Source organism: Sus scrofa, chromosome 9, assembly GCF_054392235.1.
Source record: "Sus scrofa isolate SSC_HxYL_T2T_F1_AM1 chromosome 9, Sscrofa_HxYL_maternal_Yorkshire_Landrace_v2.0, whole genome shotgun sequence".
Lineage (NCBI taxonomy): Eukaryota > Metazoa > Chordata > Mammalia > Artiodactyla > Suidae > Sus > Sus scrofa.
The window spans coordinates 70,142,928-70,161,664 of NC_139391.1; the positions used below are offsets into that span (position 1 = coordinate 70,142,928).

The window sequence follows — 18,737 nt, forward strand, 5'->3', positions numbered from 1 at the left end:
GGATGGGGAGTGGTAGATGCAGGCAGCTGAAAGGAGGCTCCTGGCCCCTCTGAGTGTTCGAAAAGCCTGCCCTTCACTGCGGCAACCCAAGTGTCTAAATTTGAAGGGAAGGTCAGCTGGCAGTTGCCACCTTGGTCTCTGGGCCTGGGGAATCAATCTGCCTTTGGAGGCTTTTACTCAAGAAGTCCCTTCCTGGCTCTGTGGGGCCAGCCTCAAAGCAAATGGATCCCTAATCAGAGGGGGTCTAAATGTTCCCCCTGGCTGAAGTTCCCATCATGGTGCAGCGGAACTGAATCTGACTAGGAACCATGAGGTTGCAGGTTCAATCCCTGCCCTCACTCAGTGGGTTAAGGATCTGGTGCTGCCGTGAGCTGTGGTGTAGGTCACAGGCTGGACTCGGATCCTGTGTTGCTGTGGCTGTGGCATAGGCTGGCAGCTATAACTCTGATTTGACCCCTAGCTTGGACCTCCACATGCTGCCTAGGTGCTTTTTTAGGTGCTTTTTTTAAAAGCTAAAAAAAAAAGGTTCCCCCCCAGCTGCCCTGAGGCTGAGCCCTCCCAGAGGGTGGGACAGAAGGTGCCCTCACCCTCCCTTGTTTTCACATTTCCTCCAGAAAAGAACCCAGGGAGGAAGTCCTAGGTCATAAAAATCTCTTGATAAAGCCCCCCACACTCCCCCATCCCCAGCATAGGAAATGCATGCATTTCAAAGACTACAAATGGTACAGCCAAGAGCTCCTGCTCTTGTGGGTTCAGGTCCTTCCGTGGATGACCAGCCAATACCCTCAGTGAGCATCCTAGGAAGAAGCTACATCATCCTCTGGACTCTGAGAGAGGAGGGACAGTGGCCAGCTTGTACCTGGGCCTCAAGCCTAGAATGCACCTGCCCAGGGGCCCCTTTCTTGAGAGCACCCACAGGGCAGAGCCTCAACTGGAGAGAAGAATTTTCCTGGAAGGGAGTAGGATGACTTCTAGCTGGATGCTTGATAAAGATTTAATTACCCCAGAGCCCTCTCATCCACCCGCTTCCAACCCTAAGCTACTGTGCCTCCTGGTCTTAGACTCTACACAACTATTCTACAAGTATCCTCTCTTCATTCCTCTTGTCCCCTCAGCAAAACCAGCTTTCCTTCCCCTACCTTGGACAGCTCCTCAGCTGCAAAAGAAGGGTGATGAAGCGTATCAGGCTAAAAAGAAGAGTGGCTATAACATCTGGGCTGGGTGCCCCAGATTCTCATTTATCACACAGACTGGGTCATAGAACCAGGAAACTGTCACTTATTCCAACCACCTCCAAGGCTGGGGTTGTCCCCCTCCTCTGCATTCCCGTAACACCCTGGGCATCTTTCCATCGCCGTGCTAATAATATTATATTCATTTTGCTCACGTGACTGTTTTCCCTCAGAGACTGTAAGCTCCTTGAGAGCAGAATCTGCCTATTGTCTATTCTTTGAAGTTGACATGCCTGCCGGTGTCCAACACATAGGGGGCACTTCATAAATATTTGGTGAAAGCTCCTTGGAACTTGTGAAATTCACAAAGGAAAATGAAGCCTCAGTATGTGTGTATCATTGGTTAAGGTAGGGATGAGGCTGAAGTGCAGGATTAGAGAAAAAAGACCAGCCTGCCCATGTCCGTGCTTTCCAAGGCTCTGGGTGGGTGGAGCCAAGGACAGTGACTATGGCAGTGGGAGGAGGTGCAGGGCTCTGAGCTCTTAGGGATGAGGCCAGCTGCCGGCTGCTGTCTTTGCAGCAAAGGCTGCAAAGTCCCTGCAGCCTGGAAAGTAACCATGCCTCCAGTCACCCAGGACCAAGCGCCAGTGAAATGAGGGTGAGCAGTGAAGACAGCAGTGTTGTTATCTACGTTGAATGGCCATCCATCACCTGAGAACTCAAGACATCTTTCAGGAGACCACACTCTGCTCTTAGCACTGAGCGGGCACAGAGATGAATGAAGCCTAAGGCCCCCACCTTCTAGGATCTTCCAGCGCTCCAATCAGCAGCGCTGCCAGGGTACAATGACAGACTGCATTGTGTGGTGTGACTATGAGTATCCTCGGATGTTGGGGGTAAGAAGTGACATCACCAAAGGCCAATGGCATTCTGGGTGATATAAGGAAGTGCAGACACCTCCAATGGAACGTGTAGAAAAGTAAATAGTGCACGGAGCAGCTGGAAAAGGGGGCTGCAGATCCCACCATTTACACTTCATCATCGAGGGGTGGGGGAAGGTGGCTTCCATAGGCTGGAGGGAGGGAGAGCCTTGAATGAGCCTTAAGGAAAGAAAGTAATTATGGAGAGAAGAGCAAAAGAACAGGGCAGACACAAGGACACTCCATCCACTCAAGTCTGGGAAGAGGATGGGGCTGCTTTTTTGCACCATGGAGATCTTCCTGTGAATGAATTATTTTAAAGTTTAAAGCTTTTTACAGAATTCCCATTGTGGTTCAGTGGGTTAAGAACCAGACACACTATCCATGAGGATGCAAGTTTGATCACTGGCCTCGCTCAGTGGGCTAAGGATCAGATGTTGCCACAAGCTGCAGCATAGGTTGCAGATGAAGACAGATCTGGTGTTTCTGTGGCTCTGGCTGGCAGCTGCCGTTCCAATTTGACCCCTAGCCCAGGAACTTTCATATGTTGCACATGCAGCCCTAAAATTTTTTTGGGGGGGGGTTCTTTTTGTCTTTTCTAGGGCTGCACCTGTGGCATATGGAGGTTCCCAGGCTAGGGATTTAATCGGAGCTGTAGCCACCAGCCTACACCACAGCCACAGCCACGCGGGAACCAAGCCGTGTCTGTGAACCACACCACAGCTCATGCAACACCGGATCCTTAACCGACTGAGCAAGGCCAGGGATCGAACCCACAACCTAGTCAGATTCCTTAACCACTGAGCCATAATGGCAACACCTTTTTTTAAAAATTTTGTTTTTAAATTAAAGCATTTTAAAATGGTAAATCATTTGAAAAACTCAGCTCCCATCTACCCTGACTACCTTCTCAGATCCCACTGGTACTTTTCTCTTGTGTTATCACTCCAGAGATTTCTGAGACTATAAAAGTTTATATTTTAACACAAATGTCAACACACTACACATAATATTCTTTCTTCTTTTTTTTTTCCTAGCTGTGCCGACAGCACGTGGACAGTCAGGGGCCAGGGATCAAACCCGTGCCCCAGCAACAATCTGAGCCACTGCAGTGACAATGCCAGATCCTTAACTCACTGCGCCACAAGGGAACTTCCTACACATGATAGTCTCTATTTTTTTTTAATTAGAAATATGTAGGTGATTATTGCATTTCAGTCCCTATAGAGACGCTATATTATTTTGGATGTCTTCATAGTATTCTATTGCACACACGTGACAAGCTAACCAGAGCTCCATGAGGGCACAGCCAGGTTATTTCCCATTCTTTGCTACTGTAACTGGTATTTAAAAAGTATTCTTTTTTGGTGGCTGGGGGGAAGGCTGCACCCACAGCATTTGGAAGTTCCCAGGCTAGGGATCCAATCAGAGCTGCAGCTGCCAGCCTACGCCACAGCCACAGCAACTTGGGATCCGAGCCACATCTGCAACCTATACCGCAGTTCATGGCAACACCGGATTCTTAACCCACTGAACAAGGCCAGAGATCAAACCTGCATCCTCATGGATACTAGTGGGATTCATTTCCACTGCACCACAATGGGAACTCCCTAACGAGTATTCTTGAATATATGTCATTTTATGTATGTGTATCTACAGGAATACTTGCACCAAGGAGTGTGCACATTTCTCTCTTTTTTTGAGGTATAGTTGATTTACAATATTGTATTAGTTTCAGGTGTACAGCAAAGTGATATGGTTATAGATATTTCTACATATACATATATATAAGAATTTAGATATTCTTTTTTCAATTATTTTCCATTATAGTTTATTACAAAATGTTGACTATTATTCCCTGTGCAGTAATTTCTTATTGCTTATTTTTTTATATATGGCAGTGAATTCTTATTGCTTATTTTTTTATGTATGGCAGTGTGCATCTGTTAATCCCTTACAAGGAGTATGTACATTTTAAATTTGAGAGCTATCACCAATAGTCCTCCATAAAGATACCACCGTACCAGAGTACCAGTTTCCTTCCTTTCCCACAGCATGAAACTTATTTGATCTTTGCCAATGTAGGTAAAAATAATGTCTCGTTGTAGTGCTAATTTGCATCCTGAATGAGCTGAGCCTTCTTTCACAGGTTTAACAGCATTATTTGCCTTTCCTTTTCTATGAAATGTTTAGATCCTTTGCTTTTCTATGAGATTGTTAGTCTTTTCTTATTGATTTGTAGGAGCTCTTTATTTATTAAAATAACCTCTTGCTATGATGTTGCAAATACTTTCCTAATCTGTCATTTGCCCTTGAAGCTTTTCTACAGCATTTGTTTTGCTTTTTGGCCAAGTAGAAATATGTGGTTTTTATATTTCTGAGCTCATCAGTCTTTTCTTTTATGACTCTTCTCATTCTTGTAGAGCTTCCTTTTTATTTTTAAATGTTTGATTGATGATCTAGAACAAATTTTGATTTTAGGAATGACTGCTTTTTTTTATGTAACAATATAGCTTGGATCTCATTCTTACCAGTATATTAAAGTCATTTCATTCTTTTTATTGCGTGAATAATTATTCTATCATATGGATTTACTATAATTTATGAACCAGTTCCCCAAATTATAGATAGCTATATTATTTCCATAGAATATGTTATTATAAGCAATAATGTAGTGAGTAACCTCCTCAAAGACATCAAAAAGGTAGTTTAGTTTAATGGTTCCGAAACTATCATGTGCTTACAGATTACGTGGAGATCTCATTCACATGCATGTTCTGATTCAGTAGGTCTGGGGTGGGGCCTGGGATGGGGCCTGAGATCCTGTTTCCCAGGTGACACTCTGACACTGACCTGTGGACCACATTTTGAGCAGCAAGAGTTTGGTTGACTTCTTGTATGAGTCTTCAGTTTCTTTTGAGTCTTCCTTCCTATCTACTGGGAAGGAAGTAGCACTCAGGAGCCATCTCATACTATCTCTGAATGGCCCCAGTTGAGGTTCTTCTTCATATTAAGTCAAATCTGTATTTCTTGACCCTAATTCCATATCTTGTATCTGAACCATCTCTCACAGCCAGCCCTTCAAATTTTGCAAAGCAGTTTTCTCTATGGTGTCTTTTCTTCAGGCTAAACATCTCTTCTTCACCTGCTCCCCATCCAGCAGGGGGTGTGGAGTAGAAGGGCTGACAGTGGGAAGTATGCTGCCCTGCTCCAGCATCCTTAATTTATTTTTTCTTTTTTAATTATTACTATTAATTTTTTTTGGTCTTTTTAGGGCTGCACCTGCGGCATCTGGAGGTTCCCAGGCTAGGGGTCAAATTGGAGCTACAGCTGCCAACCTACACCACAGCCACAGCAATGCAGGATCCAAGCCATGTCTGTGACATACACCCCAGGTCACAGCAACGCCGGATCCATAACCTCTAAGCAAGGCCAGGGACTGAACCCGCATCCTCATGGATCCTAGTTGGGTTCATTAACCATTGAGCCACCACGGGAACTCCCGTCCTTCTCTTAAACTCCAGGCTCTGTTGTAAGTTCTTCCATGTCTGCATGTCTGGGTAGAGTCATTACGTCTTCTCAGTGCTAAAGGTCAAGGTCATGCCTTGCACCTCCCTGTTCTGAAGAAGATTCTCTGCCTGACAATGGTGAGAGTGGCTGGTTGGTACTGGAGAAGATATCACAGAACTGGAGACAAGATGTGCCGGTAAATGCTTAACAATTGCTCTCCAAAAGAAGAAGAAGCCTCCTTGATTGTAGCATTTGCTGATTTACATGGTATAAATTCTGCCACTGTGACCGATTTCAGGCCAGCAATGTCACTGTTACTGTGTACAGAAGCACAATGTCGTACAGCATCCCAGCCATACAGATTGAATAACCTAAATAACCTCAAAAGCAGAGATAATAGATTGTAGTATAATAATTAGAAAGCAATGAGTTTTTGGTATTTATTATCTTTAAAAAATATAACTAACTTTTTTTTTTAAGAGCTCAGCTTTATCTTATTGAATGTGTTATAGAAGTTGAGTCAAAAAGACCAAAGCCAGGGTTCCCATCATGGCTCAGTGGTTAACGAATCCGACTAGGAACCACGAGTTTGCAGGTTTGATCCCTGGCCTTGCTCAGTGGGTTAAGGATCTGGTGTTGCTGTGAGCTGTGCTGTAGGTTGCAGATGTGGCTTGGATCCCTGGTATAGGCCGGCGGCTGAAGCTCCGATTGAACCCCTAGCCTGGGAACCTCCATATACCGCGGGTGAGGCCCTAAAAAGACAAAAAGACAAAAAAAAAAAAAAAAAGACCAAAGCCCATATCATCATCAGACTCCTCAGATTCTTTTCTCGCTTTTGCTTTCTTCTCCTCAGCTGGGGGCAGCAGTGGTGGCTGAGACAGAACCTCCTGCTGGTGCAGCACCAGCTGCTGGGCCAGGTCCACCAGCCCCCACATTGCATATGAGGCTCCGGATGTTGACATTGGCCAGAGCCTTTGCAAACAAGCCTGGCCAGAATGGCTCAACATTTACACCTGCTGCTTTAATGAGGGCATTGGTCTTATCCTCCCTGACTGTCACCTCATCATCGTGAAGGATGAGGGCAGAGTAGATGCAGGGGAGCTCGGAGACAGAGGTCATGGTGCAAATGAATCCTAGGTGGGGGCTGCCGGGTGCAGTGCTAGTCACCGGATGAGGTGAGGGCCTCACCCCAATGTGGCCTTAGCTTCCTCTGAAGGACCGAGCACCTTAGTGGCAGCTGAGGAAAAGAGCTAAAAAATATAATTAATTTTATTGTAAGTTTTAACAGTGTCTGTGTTTAACAACTAGCTTCCAAAATGTTTTGAAAAAAACCCATCAGCTCCTGTAAACCCAGTTCCAGAATACACCTTGTGGACATGTATCTTAAAAGCTGGAGTCTCGGAGTTCCTGTCATGGCACAGTGGTTAACGAGTCCGACTAGGAACCATGAGGTTGCGGGTTGGATCCCTGGCCTTGCTCAGTGGGTTAGGACCCGGCGTGAGCTGTGGTGTAGGTTGCAGACTTGGCTCGGATCTGGCGTTGCTGTGGCTCTGGCGTGGGCTGGCGGCTACAGCTGACTGGACCCCTGGGAACCTCCATATGCCGCGGGAGCAGTCCTAGAAAAAAGGCAAAAAGACAAAAAAAAAAAAAAATTTGGAGTCTTTCCCCATTCTGAGCCCCCTGGAAGAGAGCAAGCAAGCAAGCCCCTCTTGTCTGGAAGCCTTTTGCTCACTGTTGCCCTTAAGAACCTTTAGCTCTTGTTCCCAGCCTTGAAGACAGAGCCCACCCTTCCAACATCAGTGTTCTGTTGTCCCCTAGTGGCAGCTCCTGCCCTCTGCCGCTGCCTCGAAGCTTCATCCCACCGCAGGATCCGCTATCTCCCACTCTGGGCAGGGTCAGAGGCTCCTGGGGCGCGTTAAACAACCTCTCTCACGCCAGCCTTCTAGACCCCAAGGGGACCCAGGTCGGAGCAGCTGGGCCCTCTGGACCTGCTGTCGCAGCCTTATCCCAGATTTGTGGGTTCTCACTGCCCTCTGCAGTTCAGGTGGGGTGGTGATGGGCAGGGCAAATGGGTCTTTCCTTGGCACTATGGCTCCACCTAGTGCCTCTGCCAGGTCAGTGCATTGACAGCCCCATACTGGGCACCCCTGAAAGGGAGCTGCTCTAAGGGGATTCTGGCTCACGTGCTGTGGTTTGTTGTTGTTTGGAGGCCCCATGGGAAACTTCACTAGTCATTCTCGCTAGAGCTGGGGCTGCCTGTCATCTTAGAGCAGCTGAGAGGAGGAGGGAAAGAGAAAAGACCACGTCAGCACAATCCCAAAACTTCCTCCACAAGGCAGGACGTTCTCCCTAGAATAGCTTCAATTACAACTACGTGTTACAGCTGGGAGGACCCAGAATCAACTGAGACAGTGGCCTTCAAATTGTATTGGCCAAAACCCTCATAAGAAATACGTTTTCTAACATAACAATCCAGGACCGGGGTTCGCCTAGGGGTTAAGGACTCGGCATTGTCACTGCTATGGCTCGGGTTACTGCTATGGCTCCAGTGCAATACTCATCCTTACTGTGTATAAAGCATTTTGACCTATCTATAACTTCCTATCCTGTTCTTTCCATTTTGAGAAGTTACTGTTACAACTTAATAAATAGAATTCACGGCTAATTAATGGGTCACTACCTGCAGTTTGAAAAACATCAGCCTAGGCTGCTGACCTCTCATTTCACAGAATAAACTCAGGGCAAAGTAAGAACACACTTGCCCTGGAGCAAATTAGGGGCAGACCAGACCCAGAATTCAGGTCTCTGAACTCTTCTGCCCTCACGCCAAGGCCTCCTCTGGGCTCTGTCCCAGGCTTCCCTTTGCATTGAAGTCCAGAGGCTTCACTCTCTATGGTTCTGATCCAGGTAGAACAGACTATCAGGATCTGATGACAGATTCCTCCATGCCCAGGAAGTCAAGGGTTGCCCCCCTGTTTTCTCTCAGGTCTCCTGTATGAACTTCTCCTATTCCAGCACAAGGTGGCAGCAGAGAGAAGCAAATGGCCTTGCTTGTCAAAAGGCAATAGGAGGTGGTAAGCTTCTGGCTGTGCCCTCACTCTGGAGGTAAAAAGAAAAGCATTAGCTTTTTGATTGAGATCAGGAGCCTAGACGCCTTATTTTACCATTTGGAATTTACTTTTAAAAGTTCAAAGATGTGGGGAATACACATGACTACACTACCAACAATAACCATGGATGGGAATATAATCTGAACAATGTTCACAGAAAATATTTTGTCGTTATGTTAAAGATTTTTAAATATTCAGAACCACTGATCCAGAAATTCCACTAACAAGAATTTAATATATGTGCTGGTCATATACACAAAGATGTTCACCACAAAATTTTATAATTTTAATGGAAAGAAATAATATCAACATGGAATTAGTTTTAGAATTCTGTCACCACCACAACAAAAAATGTATACCATGCAGTCATTAGTTATAATGATATAGAATGTGAAAAGCAGTTTAGGAGTTCCCGTCATGGCTCAACAGAAACGAATCTGACTAGCACCCATGAGGACGCAAGTTCAGTCCCTGGTCTCGTCAGTGGGTTAAGGATCCGATGTTGCCGTGAGCTGTGTTGTAGGTCTCAGACTCGGCTTGGATCCAGAGTTGCTGTGGCTCTGGTGTAGGCCGGCAGCTACAGCTCCGATTAGACCCCTAGCCTGGGAACCTCCATATGCTGCAGGTGCAGCCCTAAAAAGACCAAAAAAAAAAAAAAAAAAAAAAGCAGTTTGCAAAATAGCGTGTGTGCTATGACTGCATTTGAGTAAAGTGTCCAGGGATTTGCTAGTTTGTGAGGTGAAGGTGGGCTGCCTCCCTAAAGAAGAGAACCCCTGGGGAGATTTTCAAACTATTTCTCAATCTCTCACCCCTGGAAACTGTGATATGCTCATCTGGGGGTTACAGCTTCCCTTTGAGACTCATCGTGGGGGATGGGTAGGACAGAGAGTCCCTATCCTTCCCACACTTACCTATTTGGTGTAGGACACGTGTGCTTGCAGGATATTGGTGGAATAGTTACCAGAGTGGTAGCAGGAATTGATGCTGTATAGTAAAATTTTCAGTTGGTTTTCAGTAATAGTACTTTTTTTTTTTTTAGGGCCACACCCATGGCATAGGGAGTTTCCCAGGCTGGGGTAGAATTAGTGCTGCAGCTGCCAGCCACAGCCACAGCCACAGCAATGCCAGATCCGAGCCATGTCTGCAACGCACACAACAGCTCCCAGCAACGCCAGATCCTTAACCCACTGAGCGATGCCAGAGATCAAACCCACGTCTTCATGGACACCAGTCAGATTCGCTTACCACTGAGCCACAATGGGAACTCCAGTAATAATAATACTTTTAATAAATACAATAAAAATACACTCAGTCATTTACCTGTTCAAAAACATCTGAGTTGTTTTATATTTTTAGTTACTACAGATAAAGCTGCTATGAATGTTCACAAGCAGGTTGCTATGTGAGCATGTTTTCATTTCTCTGACATAAATGCCCAGGAGTGCAATTGAAATATGTTTTATAGGCTAGCATACGGTCTCTTCCAGAGAACGCTCCATGTGCATTTGAGAAGAATGTATCGTCTGCTTTTGGGAGGAGTGTTACATAGATATCTATTGGGTCTGGTTAGCTTATAGTGTTCTTAAATTTTTCTATTTCCTAGTTGATCTTCCGTCTAGATGTTCTATTTTTGAAAAAGAGATGCTGAAGTCTCCAACTACTATTGTTGAATTGTTTACTTCCCCATTTCTGTCACTTTTGGCTTCATGCATTTTGGTGCTCTGTCATTAGTTGTATATATGATTATAATTGTTGTATCTTCCTGACAGATTGGCCTTTTGGCATTATGAAATGTTCCTCTATATATCTGGTAACTTTTGTTTGTTTGTTTTAAAGTCTGTTTTATCTCATGTCTGTCAGTATAGCCATTCTAGCTTTCTCGTGATTGCTGTTTGCTTGATATATCTTGTTCATTCAGTCCATTTGTGTCTTTCAATATAAAATGTATCTCCTGTAGACAGAATATAAGTGATTTTTAAAAAATCCATTCTGACAACCTCTGTCCTTATTTGAATTCTGTGGTCTATTCTTATTTAATGTTTTATTGATACAGTTGGATTTACACCTGTTATTTTGCTTTCCATTTTTCTGTACATCTCACAGCTTTCTCCTCTTTTCCTGTTCTCTTTTTTATTAAGCGATTTTTTTTATGTAGCATTTAAAGTTCTTTAATTTTTTTAAACTTTAAAAAATTATTATTTTAATGGTTACCTTGGGCCTTTTACCATACACATCTTCACTCATTGCAATCAGCTTCACAGTTATACTAGTTAATTCCAGTGAAATATAGAAATATTACTCTTGATATAGCTTTATTTCTTTACTCCCCTTTTTTGTGATATTATTGTTATAGGCCTTGCTTTTTAAAGGTATAGACGTCTACATCAAACTAAAGAGCTTCTGTACAGCAAAGGAAATGGTCAACAAAATGAAAAGGCAACCTACAGAATGGGAGAAAATATTTGCAAGTCGTACATCTAATAAGGGGCTGGTATTTAAAAATATGTAAAGAATTCATACAACTCAACAGCAAAAAAAAAAAAATTCATTAAAAAATGGGCAGAGGATCTAAAAGACAAAACCATAGTGAGATAGCATATGACATCTGTTAGAATGGTTTTTATCAAAAAGACAACAAATAACAAGTGTTGGCCAGGATGTGGAGGAAGGGAATGCTTGTGTACTGTCAGTGAGAGTGTAAACTAGTGAAGCCACTGTGGAAAACTGGAAATTCCTCAAAAGATAAAAATAGAATTACCATATGATCCAGCAATTCCAGTTACAAGTATCTATTAAAGAAAATGAAAAACTAACTAAAAAATATATCTGCAACCGCATGTTCTTAGCAACATTATTTACAATAGCCAAGATATGGAAACAACCTAAGTATTCACCAATGGATAAAGAAAATATGATGTGAAAATATGCACATATGTACACACACACACACACATATACACAAATGGAATATTGCTTAGCCATAAAAGGATATTTGCAGAAACATGGATGGACCTTGAGGGTATTATGCTAAATGAAATAAGTCAGACAGAGAACGATAATTATTATATGTGAATCTAAAAAACAAAACAAATGAACAAAATAACAAAACAGAAACAGAGCTATAACAAAACAGATACAGAGAACAAACAGATGGTTGCCAGAGGGGAAGAGGTAGGGGGAGGAAAAAAATAGGTGAGGGAGATTAAGACATACACACACTTCCAGTGGCAAAATAAATGAATCATGGGTATGAAATGTACAGTGTAAGGTAATATAGTCAAAAACTATGTAATATCATTATATGGTGACATAACTGGGCTAAACTTGGTGATCATTTTGAAACGTATAGAAGTATCGAAGTATCTTGTTGTGTGACAAGAACTAAAATAGTGTTGTAGGGTAATTATACTTCAAAAACAAAGTCATAGAAAGAGATCAAATTTGTGATTAACTAGTAGTCAGGGTTGGGGAGGAGGAGGAATTGGATGAAGGCAGTCAAAAGGTATGAAAGTTGTAAGATAAATAAGTACGGGGGATGTTAGGTACAACATGATAAATATAATTAACACTGCTCTATGTAAGTTGCTGACAGTAAATCCTAAGCGTTCTCCTAACAAGGAGATTATTTTCTATTTCTTTAATTTTGTATCTATAAGAAATGTTGTCATAATCATTTCATGATGTAAGTCAAATCATTATGCTGTACACCTTGTATGGTACTGTATATCAATTATACCTCAACAAAACTGAAAGATGTAAAAAAAAGAATACATGGAAAAATTTAATATCTACTCAAAAACTTTAATGAACTGAATTTTTTCCTCACTTATATGGTTGCAACAACTAATTTAACCCGAAGTCATTTGGTAGACAAACTTGATCCAAATTGTAATAAAGAAATTAACTATAGCTTTATTCATCTCACTTAGTATGAATACTCATATTTCACTGCAGAAGTAATACTGTGTTTGATTTGCAGAGTGCTGCCCCAGATGTTACTGGAGTTGTTACCTGCACCAAATTATTTCCCTCTCCACATGTCCCCACTGGGAGAGGACAACTGGAAGTTTGTTCCTTGTCTCTCCTGGGCCATGCCCTATGTGTCTATTTCTTCTGCTGATTTTAATCTGTTTCCTTTCACTGTAATAAACTGTAACCACGAATATAACAGCTTTTCTGAGATTTCTGAGTCTGACTTAGCAGGTGGCCTTGGGGATCTTTGAACGTGTAGTCCCAGCTCCTTCCCTAATTCAGACTCCAAAAGGACCCTAAATGCCAAGCCTTTTTGTCCCATTCTCACCCTTCCACTTGTCCTCCAACAATGACCAGTTGAGTACCTTCTGCTGGTCAGTGGGCTGCAGCTGCCAGCTCCCTTCATCCCTAAGGTTGGGGCCCATGGGAGCCAGTACAACTCCCTGTGCTTCCCCTTGGCTTTCAATCAGAGGGACTCCATTTCCATTTGTCACACTCCCTTTCTGGATTCTGAGCCATTTCTCAACCACCAGTCCTATTTGGAACCAAAAATGTGCTTTGGACATAACAGTTTATTAACAATGACTTCACGAGATCCTATTAAAAAAAAACCCAGTGGAGAGGCCAGTATGGTGACAACGTCAACAAGTCACTTCTCCTCTCCAGGCTTCAGTTTCCTAGCTTCCCTTGGGAAGACTATTTTGACAAATAATGTCCGTAAATGCTTTACACACTGCAAAGTGATCTGCACACTTCAGGAAAGGACAATTTCAGAGAGAGCACAGAGTTCTGTCCTGACTCTAGCTAAGGATAGAAGTCAAATTTTTTTGGTCAATATTTCCTTTGTCCCCACTTCCCTGAGAAGAGAAATATTTTCTTTTATTACCAGCAAAGAAGAAGAAAATTTCAAGAAATCTCGAGGGAAACGCAAATCAAAACAACAATGAGATGCCACCATACACCTATTAGAATGCCCAAAATCTGCATCATTGGCACCAAATCACAGAACACCAAATGCTGGTGAGGAAGTGGAGCAATAGGAACTCTCATTCACTGCTGGTGGCAATGAAAAATGGTAAAGCCACTATGAAAGGCAATTTTGTGGCTTCATACAAAATCAAACATACTCTTATCATAAGATCCAATAATTGTGCCTTTTGGTATTTACTCAAAGTTGAAAACTGATGTCCACATAAAAACTTACACACAAATGTTTACAATAGCCTTATCCATAATTGCCAAAACTTTGGAAGCAACCAAGACATCCTTCAGTAGGTGAATCAATAAATAAACGGTGGTCTGTCCAGATAATGCAGTAAAATTCATTCAGCACTAAAATGAAATGAGCTGTCAAGCCGTGAAGAGACATGGAGGAACCTTAAATGCAAATCTCTATGTGAAAGAAGCCAATCTGGAAAAGCTACATCCTGTATGATTCCTACTACATTACATTCGGGAAAAGGCAAGACTATGGAGACAGTACAAAGATCAGTGGTTGCCAGGAGTTGGGTGAGGAATGGGGTGCATAGTCAGAGTGCAGAGGAATTTTTATGGCAGTGGAAACACTGTATGATACAATGATGGATACATGTCATTTATACATTTGTTCAAACCTATTGAATTTCCAATACCCGGAGTGAACCCTAAGGTAAACTAGGGACTTTGAGTGATAACGAGGTATCAACATAGGTTCATCAAGTGTAACAAATGTACACCCCCCCCCCCACCGTGAGTGACAGGATATGAGAAATCTCTGTGCTTTCCATTCAATTTTTAACTAAAAATTTCTTTAAAAAATAAAGTCTTATTTTAAAAAATAGAAATGAGGAGTTCCCGTCATGGCACAGTGGTTAACGAATCCGACTAGGAACCATGAGGTTTCGGGTTCGATCCCTGGCCTTGCTCAGTGGGTTAAGGATCTGGCGTTGACGTGAGCTGTGGTGTAGGTTGCAGACGTGGCTCAGATCCCTCGTTGCTGTGGCTCTGGCGTAGGCTGGCAGCTGCAGTTCCGATTAGATCCCTAGCCTGGGAACCTCCATATGCCGCGGGAGCGGCCCAAGAAATGGCAAAAAAAGACAAAAAGAAATAAAAATTTAAAAAATTAAAAAATAGAAATGAGATCCTGCTGTATAGTACTGAGAACTATATCTAGTCACTTGCAATGGAGCATGATGGAGGATAATGTGAGAAAAATAATTTATATATATATATGTGACTGGGTCACCTTGCTGTACAGTAGAAAATTGACAGAACACTACAAATCAACTATAATGGAAAAAATTAAAATCGTTTTTTAAATTTTTTTTTGTTTTTTTTTTTTTGTTGTTGTTGTTGTTGCTATTTCTTGGGCCACTCCCATGCGTGGCATATGGAGGTTCCCAGGCTAGGGGTTGAATCGGAGCTGTAGCCACCGGCCTACGCCAGAGCCACAGCAACGCGGGATCCGAGCCGCGTCTGCAACCTACACCACAGCTCACGGCAACGCCGGATCGTTAACCCACTGAGCAAGGGCAGGGATCGAACCCGCAACCTCATGGTTCCTAGTCGGATTCGTTAACCACTGCGCCACGACGGGAACTCCCGTTTTTTAAATTTTTTTAATTAAAAAATTAAAAAATAGAATTGGGGGCAGGGAACACATTCGCTGATGTTTTTATGAGTTCCTTGCCATACTTTTGAATAGGCATTTCTTTTTGGCCTCGCCTGTGGCATGCAGAAGTTCCAGGGCCAGGGCTTGAACCTGTGCCACAGCTACAATCAGAGCCACAGCAGTGACATATGCTAAATCCACTCTGCCACCAAGGAATTCCTTTTACAGACTTTTTTTTTTTTTAATGGCCACATCCACGGCATACAGAAACTCCTAGGCTAGGGGTCAAATCAGAGCTGCAGCTGCCGGCCACAGCCACAGCAGTGCCAGATCTGAGCCGCATCTGAAACCTAGGCCGCCACTTGTGGCAACGCCAGATCCTTAACCCACTGAACGAGGCCCAGGGATCGAACCCTCATCCTCGCAGACACTGTCAGGTTTTCAACCTGCTGAGCCACAATGGAACTCCTAGAAGCATACTTTTAATTGGCTATAACATATAGGAATGCTCTCTTGCCATCTCATTTTAACGTAGCCTCTTTTTCCCTTTCACCAAAGCAAGTCAGCACTGGCCACAGGTTCTACTTTCACTGTCATCCCTGCCCCCATCATTCTGGGGGCTTTCCTGTCCCTTTGTCCCCTCCTGTGGTTGCCCTGGCAGATCCCTGCATAGCACAGACACAGCACTCTCACTGGTGAAGGGTTTCTCCATAACAACCACAGCCTGGATGATGAGACAGGGATCATTACCCTCCTGGCTCCAGCAGGTGTCCCAGCCTGATCCCTCTCAACATCTCTACCAAGCCAGACAACAGACAAGTAACTGCATGAACACCCATATGGCACTCCCTAGGATTAGGGTCTGTCCTCACCCCTTCTTCTTAAGACATTCCCATCTCTCCTCCATTTGTTCCCATTTCATTCCCTGCCGAGCAGAATAAAAAGACACCAGATGGATCAAAAAGCTTCTCCACCAACCCCAAGGTCACAGCAGGGTGACCAAGGGCGTCCCAACCACCACCCCAACCCTAGGAAAAGAAGCAGTTCACAAAAGCCAAAAACCTCAAGCTTTGGCTTAAACAGTTATCAAATATTGCCTTCTGCCTTAAGACACATCTGCATTTGCTTGAAGACAGACAGTTTGGGGTTAAAGATGCAAACTCTTGGAGTTCCTATCATGGCACAGTAGTTAATGAATCTGACTAGGAACCAGTGAGGTTGCGGGTTTGATCCCTGGCCTTGCACAGTGGGTTAAGGATCCGGTGTTGCCATGAGCTGTGGTGTAGGTCACAGACGCAGCTCAGATCTGGCGTTGCTGTGGCTGTGGCGTAGGCCGGCAGCAATAGCTCCAATTGGACCCCTAGCTGGGAAGCTCCATATGCCGTGGGAAGCAGCCCTAGAAAAGGCAAAAAGACAAAGAAAAACAAAAGAAAGACGCAGACTCTGGAGCCATTGCACATGGGTTTGAATCTGGCTTTTCAGTTTGCCAGCGTGGAGAAAGTCCCTCACCACTGGTTTCAGCCTTAGTTTCCTCATAACTTTGATGTAATGAATCAATGTGTTTAATAGAAATCAAGTTCTTACACCAAGGACAGGCACAAGCACCGTTAGCTATTGTTACTTTATTATTCTAATATAAAATGTGTAAAATTACCTACTAGCGAGATTACCAAACTTCTACCATCTCATCCCCATCAAGACTGAGTAAAACAGATGATAGACCATGTTCTAAAACCCTTGACACAGCATTGATGGCCTCAGGCTGGAAGCCAGGAAGAAGGGAAAAATCTGACCCTAAACCAACTCCAAACAAAATTCCTGTAGCGGGGTGTTTGGTAGAAACTGGCCCTGCTTCCTCTGGTGTCAAGGCTAAACCCTTTGCCTAGCTAGCATCAAAGCACAGGCCAGCCTTGCTTAACCATGGGTTTCCATCATGGTCTCTTAACACTGAGCACCCTAAGAGCAAATGTGCCTTGACTAATTATTAAAGGAGCTTTTCCCCAAATGAGTACTTCGAAACATCCATTTTTATACATTAGGGCAATGCCCCAGGTGAAAACTGAGGTACCTGAAGGAGTAGCCTTTTTTTTTGTAAGATGGGGAAAAGGCTATTTTTTTTTTTTTTTTTTTTTTTTTTTTTGTCTTTTTGCCTTTTCTAGGGCTGCTCTTGCGGTATATGGAGGTTCCCAGGTTAGAGGTCTAATTGGAGCTTCAGCTGCCCATCTACACCACAGCCACAGCAATGCCAAATCCGAGCCCACGGCAGCCAGGTCCTTAATCCACTGAGCAAGGCCAGGGATCAAACCCGCAACCTCATGGTTCCTAGTTGGATTAACTACTGAGCCACGACGGGAACTCCAAAAAGGCTATTTTGAAAGCAGGCCCTTTGTCAGACAATTTTAGGAAGATACAAAATAGAAATTGAGAACCTAGAAACCACTTAAAACTACTCTTGTGGAGTTCCCATCATGGCTCAGCAGAAACGGATCTGACTAGGAACCATGAGGTTGAGGGTTCGATCCCTGGCCTCGCTCAGTGGGTTAGGGATTCGGGGTTGCCATGCACTGTGGTGTAGGTCGCAGATGCGGCTTGGATCTGGCGTTGCTGTGGCTGTGGGGCAGGCCGGCGGCTGTAGCTCTGATTCGACCCCTAGCCTAGGAACTTCCATAGGCCGCAAGTGCGGCCCTAAAAAGCAAAAACAAGCAAACAAACAAAAACTACTCTTATGCACACACTTCTTGGAAAGTCTTCTGCTCCCACAAGGAAGTACCCATCTACCCATTTTGAAGACTTCGGTTCTAGAGTGCAATGCCTTAAATACAGCAGGCACTTAGGATATTTAAATTTATTTATCCTAGGAGTTCTCTGGTGGTGCAGTGGGTTAAGGATCCAATGTTGTCCCTGCAATGACTTGGGTCACTGCTGTGGTGTGGGGTGACCCCTGGACCAGGAACTTCCACATGGTGCAGGCATGGTCAAAAAATAAATAAATAAATAAATAAATAAATAAATAAATAAATTTATTTATCCTGAAGAAGAAACAACAGAAACAAAAGCATGCAGAGAAGAAACCCAGAGCAGGGTTGAGGAACAGAAGGTAGGTCTGCTCTGGCTGAAGTCAGTCGTGTGAGTAGAGAGAATCCTAGGAAACGAGGCTGGAAAGGAAGGTTGGAGTCAGAGCACCAGGGGCTCGAGGGCTATATTAAGGTCTTTGCGCTTCAGCTTCATTTCATGGTTGCTGAAGAGGGTTTAGTAGAAGCAGCCGTGGGGTGATGGCAGGAACACTTTCCTGGGAAGAAGAAGACCTGGGTACAAATTTTGCTTTGGTCACTGTGGGACTTCGGGAAAGTCTCTTTGAGGCTTCATGTCTTTGGTCAAGTTTCTTGGAAGCAGAGCCCAGGACAGGGAGTTGGATACATATAACTTAGGGAAGGACTGCTTTCAGATACAGGGAGTGTGGGAA

The 18,737-nt window shown here is 43.8% G+C and overlaps 1 pseudogene; it reads right to left on the reverse strand.

Annotated features, from left to right (window-relative positions):
• Nucleotides 1-6,354: 6,354 nt before the first annotated feature.
• LOC110255561 (large ribosomal subunit protein P1 pseudogene) lies at nt 6,355-6,736 on the reverse strand (annotated as a pseudogene).
• Between the last annotated feature and the right edge of the window lie 12,001 nt (nt 6,737-18,737).